The 14,382-nt window shown below is 40.2% G+C and overlaps 1 protein-coding gene across 1 annotated transcript in view; it reads left to right on the top strand.

Annotated features, from left to right (window-relative positions):
* The window catches only part of alk (ALK receptor tyrosine kinase), a 516,591-nt gene that overhangs the window by 209,028 nt on the left and 293,181 nt on the right, over positions 1 to 14,382 (top strand).

Raw genomic sequence — 14,382 nt, 5'->3', positions numbered from 1 at the left:
TATGTGCGCTAATAGCGCATGCGCAACTTTAACCGAAATGCTCGTTCACATCAAGCACGTCAATTTGCGTACACGTAACAGCACCGCGCGTTCATGACAGCATGGTAATGGATTGTTATTATTATGATGGATTTGATATTAACGAGGCGGCAGTTAGCAGCTAGCGGCTAGCTAGTAATTATGCTAATGTGAATCAGTCGTTATGTACTTATATTACGCTGTAACAGGATCTAGTGATATCCAACAGAGCTTCATTTAGCATGAAATAATTATTGCGCTGTATATATATATATATATATATATACACAGTGCAATAAGCTTCTTAGTGCAATAATAAGCTACAGGGACGTTAATCTAACGTCGGTAATATTAACTTTATTTAATACAACATTTACGGTACAAGATTTAATCATACAGCCCATGTAGTATAATATTTTACAAATTATGAATTACAGCAAACATGTGCAATATATCCATTATTACAGCTCCGTGGGCTGGCAGTGGCGATATGGGTCCGTTGTTATTGTGCATCCATGGGTAAAGATAAACGCATGTAGTGCTGAACACGTAACATGAACGTGCCAGGCGGCGCGGTCCCGTGGGTTAGATGCACGTTCATAATGCAGAGGGAAATAACTCTCAGAATAACGTTATTAGCACATTTTTACAACTTGAGGAACGAATGTTTTTAATAAGGGCTATACAAGTGTTCATACTGGGTTGTTTATTTAGTTTAAAAAAAATTATCCAACGAGTTACAGACCACTCTTTCCCCATGTAAATCAATGGGAAAAAGTGTTTCCGGGCCCAGCAACCTAAAGGAAGTGTAGTACCGCCGTTTGACCACAACGGATATTCTCATCAGACTCCGGCGCACTTCCTGGGGGCTTGCTCTGGCTTGCAGGAAGTGCGCCGGACTCAGATGAAAATATTCTACACATATATATATATATATATATATATATATATATATATATATAGCCTGTGTTGTATTTATACACACAAATGAACACCCTTGTGTGTGTCAAATAACAAGTTGTATTGTAGTGTTTATTTTAATGTTGTTTTATGCTTATCCACATTTTGATTTCAGAGCACAGGAGAATGCTGGGCACAACAAAGCTCAACAGTGAAGCTGGCAATGCTGAACAAAACCATCACTAGATCCTGTTACATCAGCTTAATATAAAAGTACATAACGATTGATGTGTACATTAGCATAATTACTAATGGCTCGGACGTTACACTAGATCAGTGGTTCTCAAACTTTTTCTGTCAGGCCTTTGTCGGGCCCCCCCAACACAAATAGTCAGGTTCAGTGGCGGCGCCAGAGACTTCTTTTGGGGGTGCTGTGGGGTAGCTTGACGTTTCATAGAGGGTGCTCAAACATTTAGGGTTTCCCATTAATGTACCGGTCGCTACAGTGGAATTTTCTACTGCAACAATCCCCACGCAAACACACAGTGTGACAGTTACAATGAAGGCTCGATAATCAGCTCACGGTATAGGTGTAAGCAAGGGTCAAGTGCTATTTTTATAGGTGGTGTGTGGACCTCACATAGGGGGGTCCGGGGGCAAGCTCCCCCGGGAAGATTTATTTTTAAATATTGAAGTTAAATGCATCAATCTGTTGCACTTTGAGAGCAAAATGAAGAGATCTATGGATACCTCTCTCAACACCTATGAAACAGAACTGTAAACAGATTTACTTTTTCTTTATGGATATTTTACAAATCACCCTTTTAAACGTTATTCTTGTTTTACTGTCATATAGTATTTCATACCTGTTTTTCATTTATTCTCTTATTTGTTTACAACTGTAATGATCATATAAACGTATGCCTCGGAAATAATTGTTTACATTAATCGTGACCAAAACGTTTGAGACCCACTGAGATAACTTAGACTAAAGTTAACTATCTAAACACTGAGAGAGTCCTTTAGCTCACTGAGTCTCTCAGTCTGACAGGAGAGCTCTCCTCCACTTTGTTGTTGAAAAAACTCCTTATATCCGTTAGCGTAGCACCAGAAGCTAACAACAACGATCTCCGGTACAGGTGCGCTCTCTCTCTCGCGCACACAAAATGGCTCGTTTCACAAACACACAGAGCCGAGCTTTAATGAAACACAGAGACCCAGACGTAATAGTACTGCATCATATTATTTTCGAAAAAATAATTTTTCAATTTATGATTTTTTTTTTAATTTTTTTTTTTATAACCATTTTTCCTCCTGGTCTCTCGCGCCCCCCCCCTGGCATGTCTCTGCGCCCCCCAGGGGGAGCGCGCCCCCCACTTTGAGAACCACTGCACTAGATAGCCGCTAGCTGCTAACTGCCGCGGCCACCTCGTTATTCGTTAATATCAAATCCATCATAACAATCCAGAACGTGCGGTGCTATTACGTGTACGCTAATTGACGTGCTTGATGTGAACGAGCCTTTTGGGGGGCGTGGTTAAAGTTGTGCATGCTCTATGAGCGCACATACGGGTACTTCTCAGGCATGCAGGGTAATCTGTGACGTTTCACTCTCTCAAAAGTTGGGCCATTTTGTCATTCATGGGCCAATGAGCAACTCTCATAGGAATGAATGAGGCCCGCCTCCCACGCTGTATCCAGTTCTTATTATACATCCATGGGCTTGACGAGTTAGTAAAAATGTACTGTACACTAGACCGGACACCGGAACATGGAGGACCGGAGAATAAAGACACAGCAACTAAAGCTTCCCTTGTAACATTTGTATATGGATTTATTAAACAGACTGCAAGTCACAACCTGGCCGAGCTTTTAGGGAGGGGCGAAAGCGCAACGCGCGGGCAGGATGTATAACGCAAGACTAATTGAGAGCATCATTGCGAAAGGGAATGCAGCAAAAATAATTGTTTTATTTCGATTACGCTGTTTTCGTAATCGTTACAAGCCAAAATCGAGATTAAAATACGATTAATTGCACATCCCTATTTTCCGTGAGTATGTAAAGAATGCAAATGTATGTACATACACAGTTTTTAGTTTTTGTTGGAGTACACAAACTACTGAAAGCCTCTGTGACCCATTTGTTGTTGGATATTTTATTTAAAGTTTGGGAATTAAACAAAACATAATTTGTACTATGCTCCATCAGTTTAAGACACATCCTGCCTACTTTTGTTATACTACCGGCTGTTTTACCCTGTTTTTACCCTTTGCCAACGTGATCAGGGTTTCTAATTCTTATGAGGTCTTACGGTTGTTTCTGGCTTTAGACACAATTAGTCCATTGCTCACAGGAAAATGTGTAAGAAAAAAGATTCTGTGTGTTTTGGCAGCTCTGAAATCAGAAAGATCTGCTTTAAAGATCTGGTTTCGTTTGTGACAGTGGCAATAACAGTAATACCAGTTGTAAACGCTATGGGGGGTCAAATGTAGAAGCTGTCTGTTTTCGCTTCAGGTTCAAGTAAAAACACTGCATTATTCCAACCATACTACATAGACATTTATTGAGGGAAAGCAAATTAGCTTTCACAGTTACCTTGGACTTCTCAACATCTCATCAGCCTTCAAGGTCCCCGGTGACAAAGAGCAAGGAATCAATGGTGTTTGCCAAACGACAAGTTTCGGGCATGGAAACCATTACCCTTACTGGCACTAAGTGGCTGTGAATGACTGCCACTGTGATTCTTTAAAGAGAGCTCCTGCCTCAAGTGGACAGCCATGTATTTTAACGGCAGCCTAATGCAGCCTTGATGCCACACCATTAGGTAAAGCTCAGTTTTAGCATTCCGTCCAATGTCTTTAATCCCTGATAACTAGCTCAAACTGTTTAAGACAGCAAATACAAATATGAAAGGATATCAAGGAAATATCTTTGACGTTGCTTAAAATCCAAATTAAAAAAGAATGTTGGACATATACTTTAATCACTCGATGACAGAATTTTCATAATCCGTTCCATAATCGTATGGCTAATAGAGTATATCTCGTGTAGAAAAAAAACCGATCTGTTTTAGAGCCTGTTCTTTAACCTCCACCACAAAAGCCCAGTTCAGTTTGATTTGCCTGAGAGAAATATATCTACTCTTTCAAAGGTATAGTTCTCAAGACTTTGGTAGAGATGGGGGACGTTTATTCAAAGTAGCCAGCATATAACAGTAGAAGTAATCTGAATGGCTTCTTTTGTCAAATGTTTTTTTCATTTTTACTCAACAGCCTTGACTGGGTTTTTTTTTGTTGTTGACAGTTGTGGGTTGCTATACACTCTGGACACCAAAACATGTTTTTGCACAAGGACTTAAAGAGTCAGTTTTTGAATGTATGTCGCCTTGAGGTTTGCCATCCTAAGCAATGTCAAGTGCTAAGTGTTAGTTTATTATTGTACGCTGAAAACTCAAACATGAACTCAATCGCAGCAGCACAGGTAAACATTATTTGTGATCGGTTGGAAATCTTTTATCTAAAGAACCGCAGCACTGTTAAACGAAGATAATGCAAGCTTGCAGTTAGAAGTGTGGTATCAGGGTTCTACAGGCTGAACTAAAATTTAAAAACAAAAAATCAATACGTGAAATTGCTTCTGATTTCTAAGAGACAAGCACCATATGGGAACGTTTCCAAGACCTCGGCACAGTGAACCCAACAAACGCTGAGAAAGTAAATCCTCCCAGTTAAGATGCCTACCTACAGTAGACTCAAGTTGTAGCACTTTGTATTTGAACAACATGATTGATTGGTATGAGAAGTGCTTCACTCTGCTCTTTTAATTGTATATATTCTTAAAGGTTCAGTGTCAGTTATTTGTAGGACTTTTCATAGTGCATGTTTAATGAAATTCATTCATTTAAATTCCTCTTATTGCCGGCAAGTGAAGCTAATGCAAATTAGAAATGTGGTCTGAATACCAGGTTATTACATAAATGCAATAAAAGAAAGACGGCGGACATTGGTGTATATACTGTACATGTACAGAGTTTGATTACACTGTGAATTTAGGGACTAGAACAAAAGAAAAAACACAATATAATACCAACCAAATGGCAATGGTTTGTATTACTTTGTTTGGATCAAACCATTAAAATACTCCAACTCATTCTTATCCAATCCACGTATTTACCTTTCAGAAAATAAAACATATTTAAGAGCTACCCAAACATTAGGCATTCTAGGGATCTCATGTACATTTCAGGTAAACTAAGGGCCTCATACATTTTAGTTTCAATGTAGTCCTACATGTAGTGCCGGTAGTTCTGGTTTATTCTTTGCATTGATCACTTCACAGTCTTTATGAGCATGAACATGGTTCCTTGTAGTCACGCTGCTATGAGAAACATTGCTTTCTCCTCCCCCTGGAACCTTTATGGTGCACAGAATTGCTGAATTTAACCATTCTATGGATGCACATACACTAATAAATCTACATAAATGATGATCGTGGTGAGCTTTTTTATTATCTATCATCATAATGCAGTCAGCATACTATTTGCATCTTCATAGCTTTACCATCTTTTGACAAAAATCATTACTTTTCAGAGCATTTTAAGCGATCTTCAGTAGCCTTGTTGGCTCTGTTTACAGTCTTTAGTAGCTTGTGATTGTAGACTTGGCTGTTATGTTAAAGATGATGCATGTGCATAGCCCTTAAAATGGTGAAAGTATGATACAACGTTAGAATATCCTGCAGGATAAGTTGCTTTTATATCATTTGAAACAACTGCCTACTGCAAAGAAACCCCAAATTAATGACGGACTTATCAAAGAAAGTCTTATCATTATTGTTGAAGCGTTTCAGAGATGAAGAGAAAATGTTGCTACAGTAATAGTAATTCTGCTGAGTGAGCCAGAAGCTTACAGCTGCGGTTATTTCAAGTTCTTGTTTATGTAGGGCTCAAATCACACTGGATCATCCAAAAGGGCTTTCCAAGCGCAAAGGTTTGCAAAGAAAACAGGAGTGTACAGTAGTTGCCATGGAATTGCCACTATATAACGGCATCTGTATCACAATCAAGATCAGGATTAAATGAATAACTACTCCTCGTGATGGTTACTTTATGTGAATGCATGTGCCTTTACTCGTCCGGGGGAAGTTGCTTAGGACAGAGAGGAGAGCTGCAGGATTAGGGCTGTATTTTCCAATTCTTCCTTTTTTAGCCTTTCCAGCCAACTGCGTACCCTGGGGTGCCACTTGAATAACAATGTGCTGAAAGGTTATTATAGAATTTTTGCCCAATAATGCCAAAAAGAAATTGCCTACCATAGCTTTAATGTGCTATGGAGTCCATAACCCTGCTAAACCCAGCCTGGTTCTGACCATTTCATTGTAGTTAAGCAAAAATAGTGGGAGAAATTAAAGATAGTCACTAAAAGATCACTTTTTTTCACCTCATGCTGAGTCTAGATGTAATTTGAAAGTGACCAAGCCTCCTCAGAGAGCGATTTACCCAAGCCCAAGGGAAGAGTCTACATGAGGTCTGTCTACAGGGAGGGAAGGACACATAGAGGTAAACATGGAGGGGATGAGTGGGAGGAGAGCAGACCCTTGAATCTCTCCCCGAGCAATTTTTTTTAGGGAGACTATTACAGCATTACTACCTTAACTTCTATTACACCCAGCCCTAGTGTTGACAGCAGCCTTTTAAAATGAACACTGTGTTTGTATAACCCCCCTCCACTCCCCCCAGTAAAAGGATGTGCACTATGCAACAAAAGCAGTTCTGCTATTAAATATGGTATCTCTTGTTTTGCATGCTGACACAAAACGATGCTGTGCAACCAAAAGCACATGGCCATTAAATCTGAAAATATCAAACTGTCGAGGTTTCTTCTCCCTGAGCCTGTTTTTGTTTTATCTGTCTTGTCTTTTAAGGTAACATCTGGAATAAAGCTTTATATTTAGCAGATATTGCAACAGTTTGAAAAAATGTGTTTTGATTGTAGCAAAATAATCGTCTCATTTTTTGAAACTGAGGACTTTCTATCAAAAGAGAGCAGGAATGCTGCTGCGACAACATTATGTTTATGCAATTGAACACCTCTTTTCCCCTGGCACAATATGTAATTAAAAGTTTCATTCGCTATCACACTAGACAAGGCATCTTGAAATGCTTTTGATGAGTTTTATATATCAAATCTTCTTTGCCTGGTATTATTTAAAGACACATAAGTTGCTTGTGCCATGAGTTTTCTTCTCCCATTGGGTTTGCATTAATGAGAATTTAGTTAGGTGATTTAGTCTCTTTATTGCATTATGATAACCCATGAGGAAATGTGCGTCCCTCTGCTGAGACTTATTTCGATTTATTGTTGAGATTCTCTAATTATACTAATTTCTATGCAGCCTGTCCTACAAAAAAACGACTAAATAGGTCGATTGTTCAGCAGCTTATTATGACCAATAGTCATGTTTTAAAGTGTAGCACCTAGTGGTCGTGTAAGAAACAACATGCTCCCGTTGATTGCAAACGCTCCGGAGGGACGTTTATTCACAAATAACACTCTCTGGAAAATCCTAAATTGTGGAATAGTTTGGCCATTAAAATGCTTTTTGATTAGATTTCTAGTGAGAAGTGTATATTGTACTTTTAGAATTCACGTCCAGTGGATGTGTAGGATCTATAGTTTGATAGATATTACGAAGATGATTTGAGGTCTCGCCAGGAGAACGTGTATATACTATGTCTTTCCCCCTATTCATTTATATTGACGGCAGCGTCCATGTAAAGTTGGCGTCAACCCAGAGATGGAGTACTCGAGTGCCGATTTTCGGGACTCGTGACTTGACTCGGACTCGCGCACTGTTTGACGCGACTCGGACTCGTGAATTCTCACGCACAATGACTTGGACTTGGACTCGGACTCGGCTCGGACTCTCCTTGGATGACTCGGACTTGGACTGGGACTCGAGCAAGTTTTCTCTGGAGTCTGATGTCCTCTGTGTCCTGGCGTGTGCACCTGCGAGGCGAGTTCACGTACTGGGCGCGCCCCCCTGCTATACCAGTCTAAAGATGTCCAGAGACACACCCCATTTCGTTTCCATATTGGAAAAGAGCAGCGCAAAATGCACATTATGTGGACAGAAGATAGAAGAGAAGACTGGGACAACGTTGAATTTCAATCGACACCTTTCACGGCGGCACCCAGAAAAGTAAGTAGAAATGCTATTGTTAGCTTGCTAACCCACGTTAACGTTAGCCACTAAATTGACTCCACAAAGGTTTTAAGATGTCGGGTTAGATGGAGGTAGGGGTTGATATCACATCCTAGGGACCAAGTGCAGTTTTATTGTCTAGATAGATACTGTTAAAAAACTATACATGTCCTTGGTGATACTGCAGATGATGAGTAGCCTAGCCCACCCCTAGCCTACAATGAACGTGAAAATTAATTTTTTGAAATTATTTGGCATCAAGAAGCTAAAGTGTGTATTCTTTCTTCCCCTAGGCACCAACAATACTGTGCATCACTTTCCTCCGATGTGACATCGGCTGCTGGGTCTAGTAGTCAGAGTATAACGTCATTTTTCAGTGAAGGACAGCGAAGGATCTATGACCCCAGTCATCCTCGTCAGAAATCCATAAGTGATGCTGTTGTGAAATACCTTATCATTAAATGCTGTTTGCCTCTCTCCATTGTCGACAACGAGGACTTCAGGCACTTCCTCCATGTCTTAGACCCTCAATACAGGCCAATAGCAAGATCAACCATCTCCTCTGTGACCATTCCAGGAATGGCATCAAGTGTTGCTGTCACCGCAGACATTCAGAGCGATCGAAAGATGCGGTCGTTCCTTGGAGTGACAGCACACACAGTGTCTGAAAAAAAAGACGAACTCATCCTCCAGACACATCTGCTAATGTGTGAAAGAGTGCTTGGAAAACACACAGGAGAGAAGATAGCCAATATGTTTGAAATGTGTGCAGAAGAATATCTTATTAAGGATAAGATCAACTTTATTATAACTGACAATGCATCAAACATGCGAAAAGCATTCCAGGCCAGCTTTCCACCAGAGGAGGCTACAGTGCTGTGTGAGGAAGAGACTAATGATCCAGGCACGGAGGAGGAGGAGGAGGAGGAGGAGGAGGAGGAGGAGGAGGAGGAGGAGGAGGAGGAGGAGGAGGAGGAGGAGGAGGAGGAGGAGGAAGGAGGAGGAGGAGGAGGAGGAGGGAGGAGGAGGAAGGAGGAGGAGGAGGAGGAGGAAATATGGCAAGACCCGACGACAGAGGATCAACATGCAGTTATTGCTGCTCTGGATCAGAACTGCAAGATGGAGAGACTGTCGTGCTTCACGCATACACTGCAGTTGGTGATCAAAGATGGTCTGAAAGAAGCCAGTGGGCTGTCAGGTACACTAGCCAAGCTATCCCGCACAGCCAGCCTCCTCCATAGTAGCACCTCATTTAAAGACCGCTTTGAGTCCTGCTTTGGGGATGCCACAATTCCATCAGCAAATGCCACACGATGGAATTCAACTTTAAAGCAGGTAAAGGCGTATGTTAAATTTGACATGCAAAATCTCTCTTATATGTTGAACTCAGAGGGACACAAAGCCCTCATCTTATCCCAGCGAGATTATGCTCAGCTGAAAGAACTCATCGAAGTTCTTGACCCATTCCTGGAGGCAACCGACCTGACTCAGGGAGAGAAAACTGTCACAGCCAGTGTGGTTGTGCCCTGTGTTCTTTCTCTGCACTGCCATCTGCAGGAAATAAGAGGAAGAGTCAGATACTGTGGGCCCCTGGTGAGAGCTCTGGCGAGCTCCTTGAAAACAAGGTTCACAGAGATCTTCCAAGCAGTGAAGATGCCAGGATGCGAGCCAGCTGAAGGAAGAGGTCCCACCAAATTTCCTTTCACGACTGCCTACTTCATAGCATCTGTGTTGGACCCATCGTTTGGTTTCCAGTGGCTAAAACATGATGTGCAGCTGGACAGTGATGACAAAGATCAGCTAATGACTCAGATCATTGGTGAGACATGTTCACTTGTTATATATGTATGCAGGCTCTAACTTATACTAGCCATTATTAATTATAGTTATATGTGTACATGAATGTCTAGAAGTGGTTTATCTGTTTGTAGATATTGGGGTGTGTGTAGCCAAAATAAGAATACTCAATCCTTATGGAAAGAATTACCCAATTATAAGGCCATTTTTACACATTAGCCTCTTCAAGTAAAACAAATTAACATAATCTATAAATGGTATCACAAAGAAAATAATAAGATCAGTAGCAGATTTATTCACAAAAGTATACCCTCTCATTTCAGATTGTATCAAGGCAGAGGGTGAGAAGCAAATGATCTCAACAGCAGACACAGCAACAGGACCAGAACAAGGTGATGTTCCAGTGTCTCCTCCTGCTCCTGAAGCTCCTCAGAAGAAGCTGAGAATGTTCTCCCACTACAGCAAGACTCCCTCCTCCACCAACAGTCGGTCTGTTCAGGCTCAGCTGACTGCATACCCTCGACTTGATCGACAACCAGGCCTCAGACCCATGCTTCAAGTTTTGGCAACAAAATAAATCCCAGTTCCCTGTCCTCTATCAGGTTGCCACACAGGTATTCTCCATCCCTGCTTCCAGTGCACCCATTGAAAGGGTATTCAGTCATGGAGGCATTTTTATGAGGCCTCACCGTGCAAGGTTGAGTTGTTCGATGTTGTCAAATCTGATGCTTTTAAAATGCAACAAGGATGTTTAAGTGTGTGTGCCTGAGTGGGTGCTCATCTGCTCCTGACGCTAGCAGCTAAAAACATATTGTTATGCCAGACTAAAGTTCCCTGCCAGACTAGAGTGGCACAGTGACGCATCCTAAAACCCGGAAGTAAGCTGCGCATGGGTTCCTTCGACAAAGAAGCAATATAATTTCTCCATAGGATTTTGGAAAATAGCTCGAAATAAGGTCTGTGGTTGACACACATTTAAGAGACAGATCACGTTTTGGATAATCTCCATGTGATCTGTCTCTTAAATGTGTCTCAACCACAGACCTTATTTCGAGCTATTTTCCAAAATCCTATGGAGAAAATGCATTGCTTCTTTGACGAAGGAACCGGAAGAAGTTTACTTCCGGGTTTTAGGACGCGTCACTGTGGCACTCTATTGGAATTGGCCTCATTCGGCTCTGCTGGTGTTGTTTGTGGTTTTCTGTACACCTGTAAGATGCTTTTTAAGTATTCTAAATGCATAATTTCAACTGGGTGTCTGTCCAATAGGGCCACATTATGGTAGGAGAGGGGACCCCATCACTTCACTAACATAGAGAGGAATTGGTTCTATGACTTTGTAATTCGAGCCAGATTCAAATTGGAAATTGAACGAAAATGTTACTTATATTGCGTAGAAAGCCCTGCATGCTTTCTCATGTTCTATTGTTCTTAATAATGTATTTTCAGTTTCTGTGGGTTTTCAAACCATTAAATAAGTTCAATTGTGACATTGTGTCATTGTGTTTAATGTATACCATTTTCATTTGTAAAGCAGCTCTTTGAAGATGCCAGAACGGAGCACTGGAGGCAATATTGGAACTGGACTCAACCTTGATGATGATAATAATAATAATTATTATTATTATTATTAGTAATAAGCTTTATATTTGTATAGCACCTTTTTTAATACAACAATTGTAGCCACACTCGCTTCACAGCAGTTCAATAGACACATTAGTATACCATGACAGGATAAAAGCAATGTAGAGGAGCTACAGCTACATTTCAACACATATATCCACTAAGATTAATACATGAAGACTTGTGACTCGGACTTGACTTGGACTCTTCTTGGGTGACTCGGACTTGGACTCGGACTCGACTACGACTCTCCCTAGGTGACTCGGACTTGGACTCGGACTCGAAGAGTGGGGACTCGAGAGTGACTTGGACTCGTGAATTGGTGACTTGACTACAACACTGCGTCAACCCTCACGGGGTGAAAACAGTTTTTCCGGTCTCGAAGTTTTCATAATAAAACCGGAAGTATTCCCCTCACAGTCAAATGACTACACAGTGATATCTGCAGTACTCATCCACTAAAAAACATCAGTTTATCCTTGTTAATTACACAACATTGATTGGTTTAAATTGTGTACAATGTTTTGTGTTTTTAATCTTCGATTCGGAGAAACAAATAGTTTTTTCGGAGTTTAGAAACTACAGAGTTTCCGAAGACACTACACTACCCAGAATCCTCAGCTATCATTTGGGACTACAACATCCGCTTTGCTTGACAAACCCCGTGATTAGTCCTCAAGCTCTGTGATTGGATGTTGGAGTGGCAGTGCGACAAGGTTAGGCCGAGCGTCAAACAGCTCTTTGAAATGGAATGTAACCACGGCAGACTATCCAAAACTGGACTCAGCCCCCCCCCCCCAGAACTACACATGCTGGCTATTGTGTTTCGCAACATGTTCTATGGCACGTCTCTACTGGGAATTGTAGTTTTAAAAGACGTTTTCGTATCTCCCATAATTAGAAGTTGCCAGTATTAAACTGTGCTCATCCCTGGAGGTTTAGGGGATAGGAAACACTCAAATTTAAAACATATAATTAATGAATGGGTGAAAATTGCTTGTGTCCATAATGGGCAGCATTAATATACCCACATGACAGCTAAGGTCAGAAGAGCTTTATTAAACAGCTGGTCTTATGTCTGTGACCCCTCCTGTTGTTCATTGATAAGCCTGAAACATGCACTTGTCAAGGTTCAGAGGCACATTTTGCAAATATGGCAGTAGCCATCGATCATCTTAAGATAAGATAAGATAAGATATACTTTATTGATCCCAAGTTGGGAAATGTTTTTGTTACAGCAGCATACTACTTTGTTCTACTCCACTACAATTCAGAGGTTAACCTGGTATTTTTACTCCACTACATTTATTTGAGTTACTTTGCAGATTCTGATTAATGATGTGAAATATAAACAACCCTTAAATCAGACTTTAGTTACACCTGAGTCAAATTCAGGGAAGGTGATTGTCAAGTGCCAAAATAAACTATGCAATATATTAGACGTTACCCCAAAGTGTTTTTCTTATTCAAAAGAAGACCTTAACTTAAAGTATTCTTTAATGTTTAAATAAAGCCTTATTAGTTTGTCTGTTTTGCACCTCCTCCTGTTAATATCTTTGGACGTCCTGCACTAGCTTTTTTATTGAAGAGATCACTACAGTATCTTCTTGATATTTTCTATTCTTTCTATCATTGACCTTCTACTTTCCCCCTATGTTGTATGTAGGCTACTCTTAATATCTAAATGTTTTCATCAAATATAACATATTCAACAACAAAATGCAATAACGTGCTTTAACCACTAGGCGGTGCGGGTTAAAAAAACAGTGGTCTAGTTCAGTGATTCTCAAATGGGGGTACGCGGACCCCTAGGGGTACGTTGGGGTACTGCAGGGGGATAAACAAAACAAAATGGTTTGAGGAAAATATTCCTAGAACTACCAAGGGGGTCCTCATATAAACATGTCAAATGTGTGTATTGTATTTTATAGTTTTTCATAATATATCATTTTGTTCACTGGTTTGTTAAACATATATTACTTCAATTGAAAAACTCCTTGGAAAAATCTGTTTACATTTTTTTTCGTTGTGTTCTTTTTTTTCATGCATAAAGATGAAAATATCCTTAGTTTGTTGTAATTCATGCATGAAGTAGTTAATAAATCACACACTGATGGAACATCACTATATTGTAATTATTTATATAGGCTTTTTCTATCAAAAATGTTTGGGGTCGGTCAGGGGGTACTTGGCTGAGAAAATATTTCAAAGGGGGTACATTACTGAAAAAAGTTTGAGAAGCACTGTTCTAGTTAATAAAACATAATAATATCAAACATAATAATACTATTAACTTTATCGTGAAATTAAAACAGAACGGTAAAGAAAAATACAGTTTCAGTCTCTCGATTTGATTTCATATCGCATAAACACCATATCCCAACGTGCACTGCGGCTAAAACATCCAATCACCGAGCTTCAACAATATATCTGAGGATTATGGGTAGGTAGATGTTTTAGCCTATCAAAACCTCTGAAAAATGAAATGTGTCTCTCAGAATCGAAAGGGAAAAACCTATGGGAAAAACGCAAAAGCATTGTACACAATTTAAACAAATTAATGTTGTGTAATTAAGGATTAACTGATATTTTTAGTGGATGAGTACTGCAGATATAGCTTTAAAATAATTTGACAGTGAGGGGATTACGGTTTTATTAGGAAAACTTCGAGACCGGAAATACTGTTTTCCCCCTGTGAGGGTTGACGCTAACTTTACATGGACGCTGCCGCATATACACGTTCTCCTGAGACCTCAAATCATCTTCGTAATATCTATCAAACTATAGATCCTACACATCCACTGGACCTGGATTCTGAAAGTACAATATACACTTCTCGC

Source organism: Gymnodraco acuticeps, unplaced genomic scaffold, assembly GCF_902827175.1.
Source record: "Gymnodraco acuticeps unplaced genomic scaffold, fGymAcu1.1, whole genome shotgun sequence".
Classification (NCBI taxonomy): Eukaryota; Metazoa; Chordata; class Actinopteri; order Perciformes; family Bathydraconidae; genus Gymnodraco; species Gymnodraco acuticeps.
The sequence above is the reverse complement of the archived record's forward strand: the minus strand, read 5'-3'. Positions and strand labels throughout refer to the sequence as shown.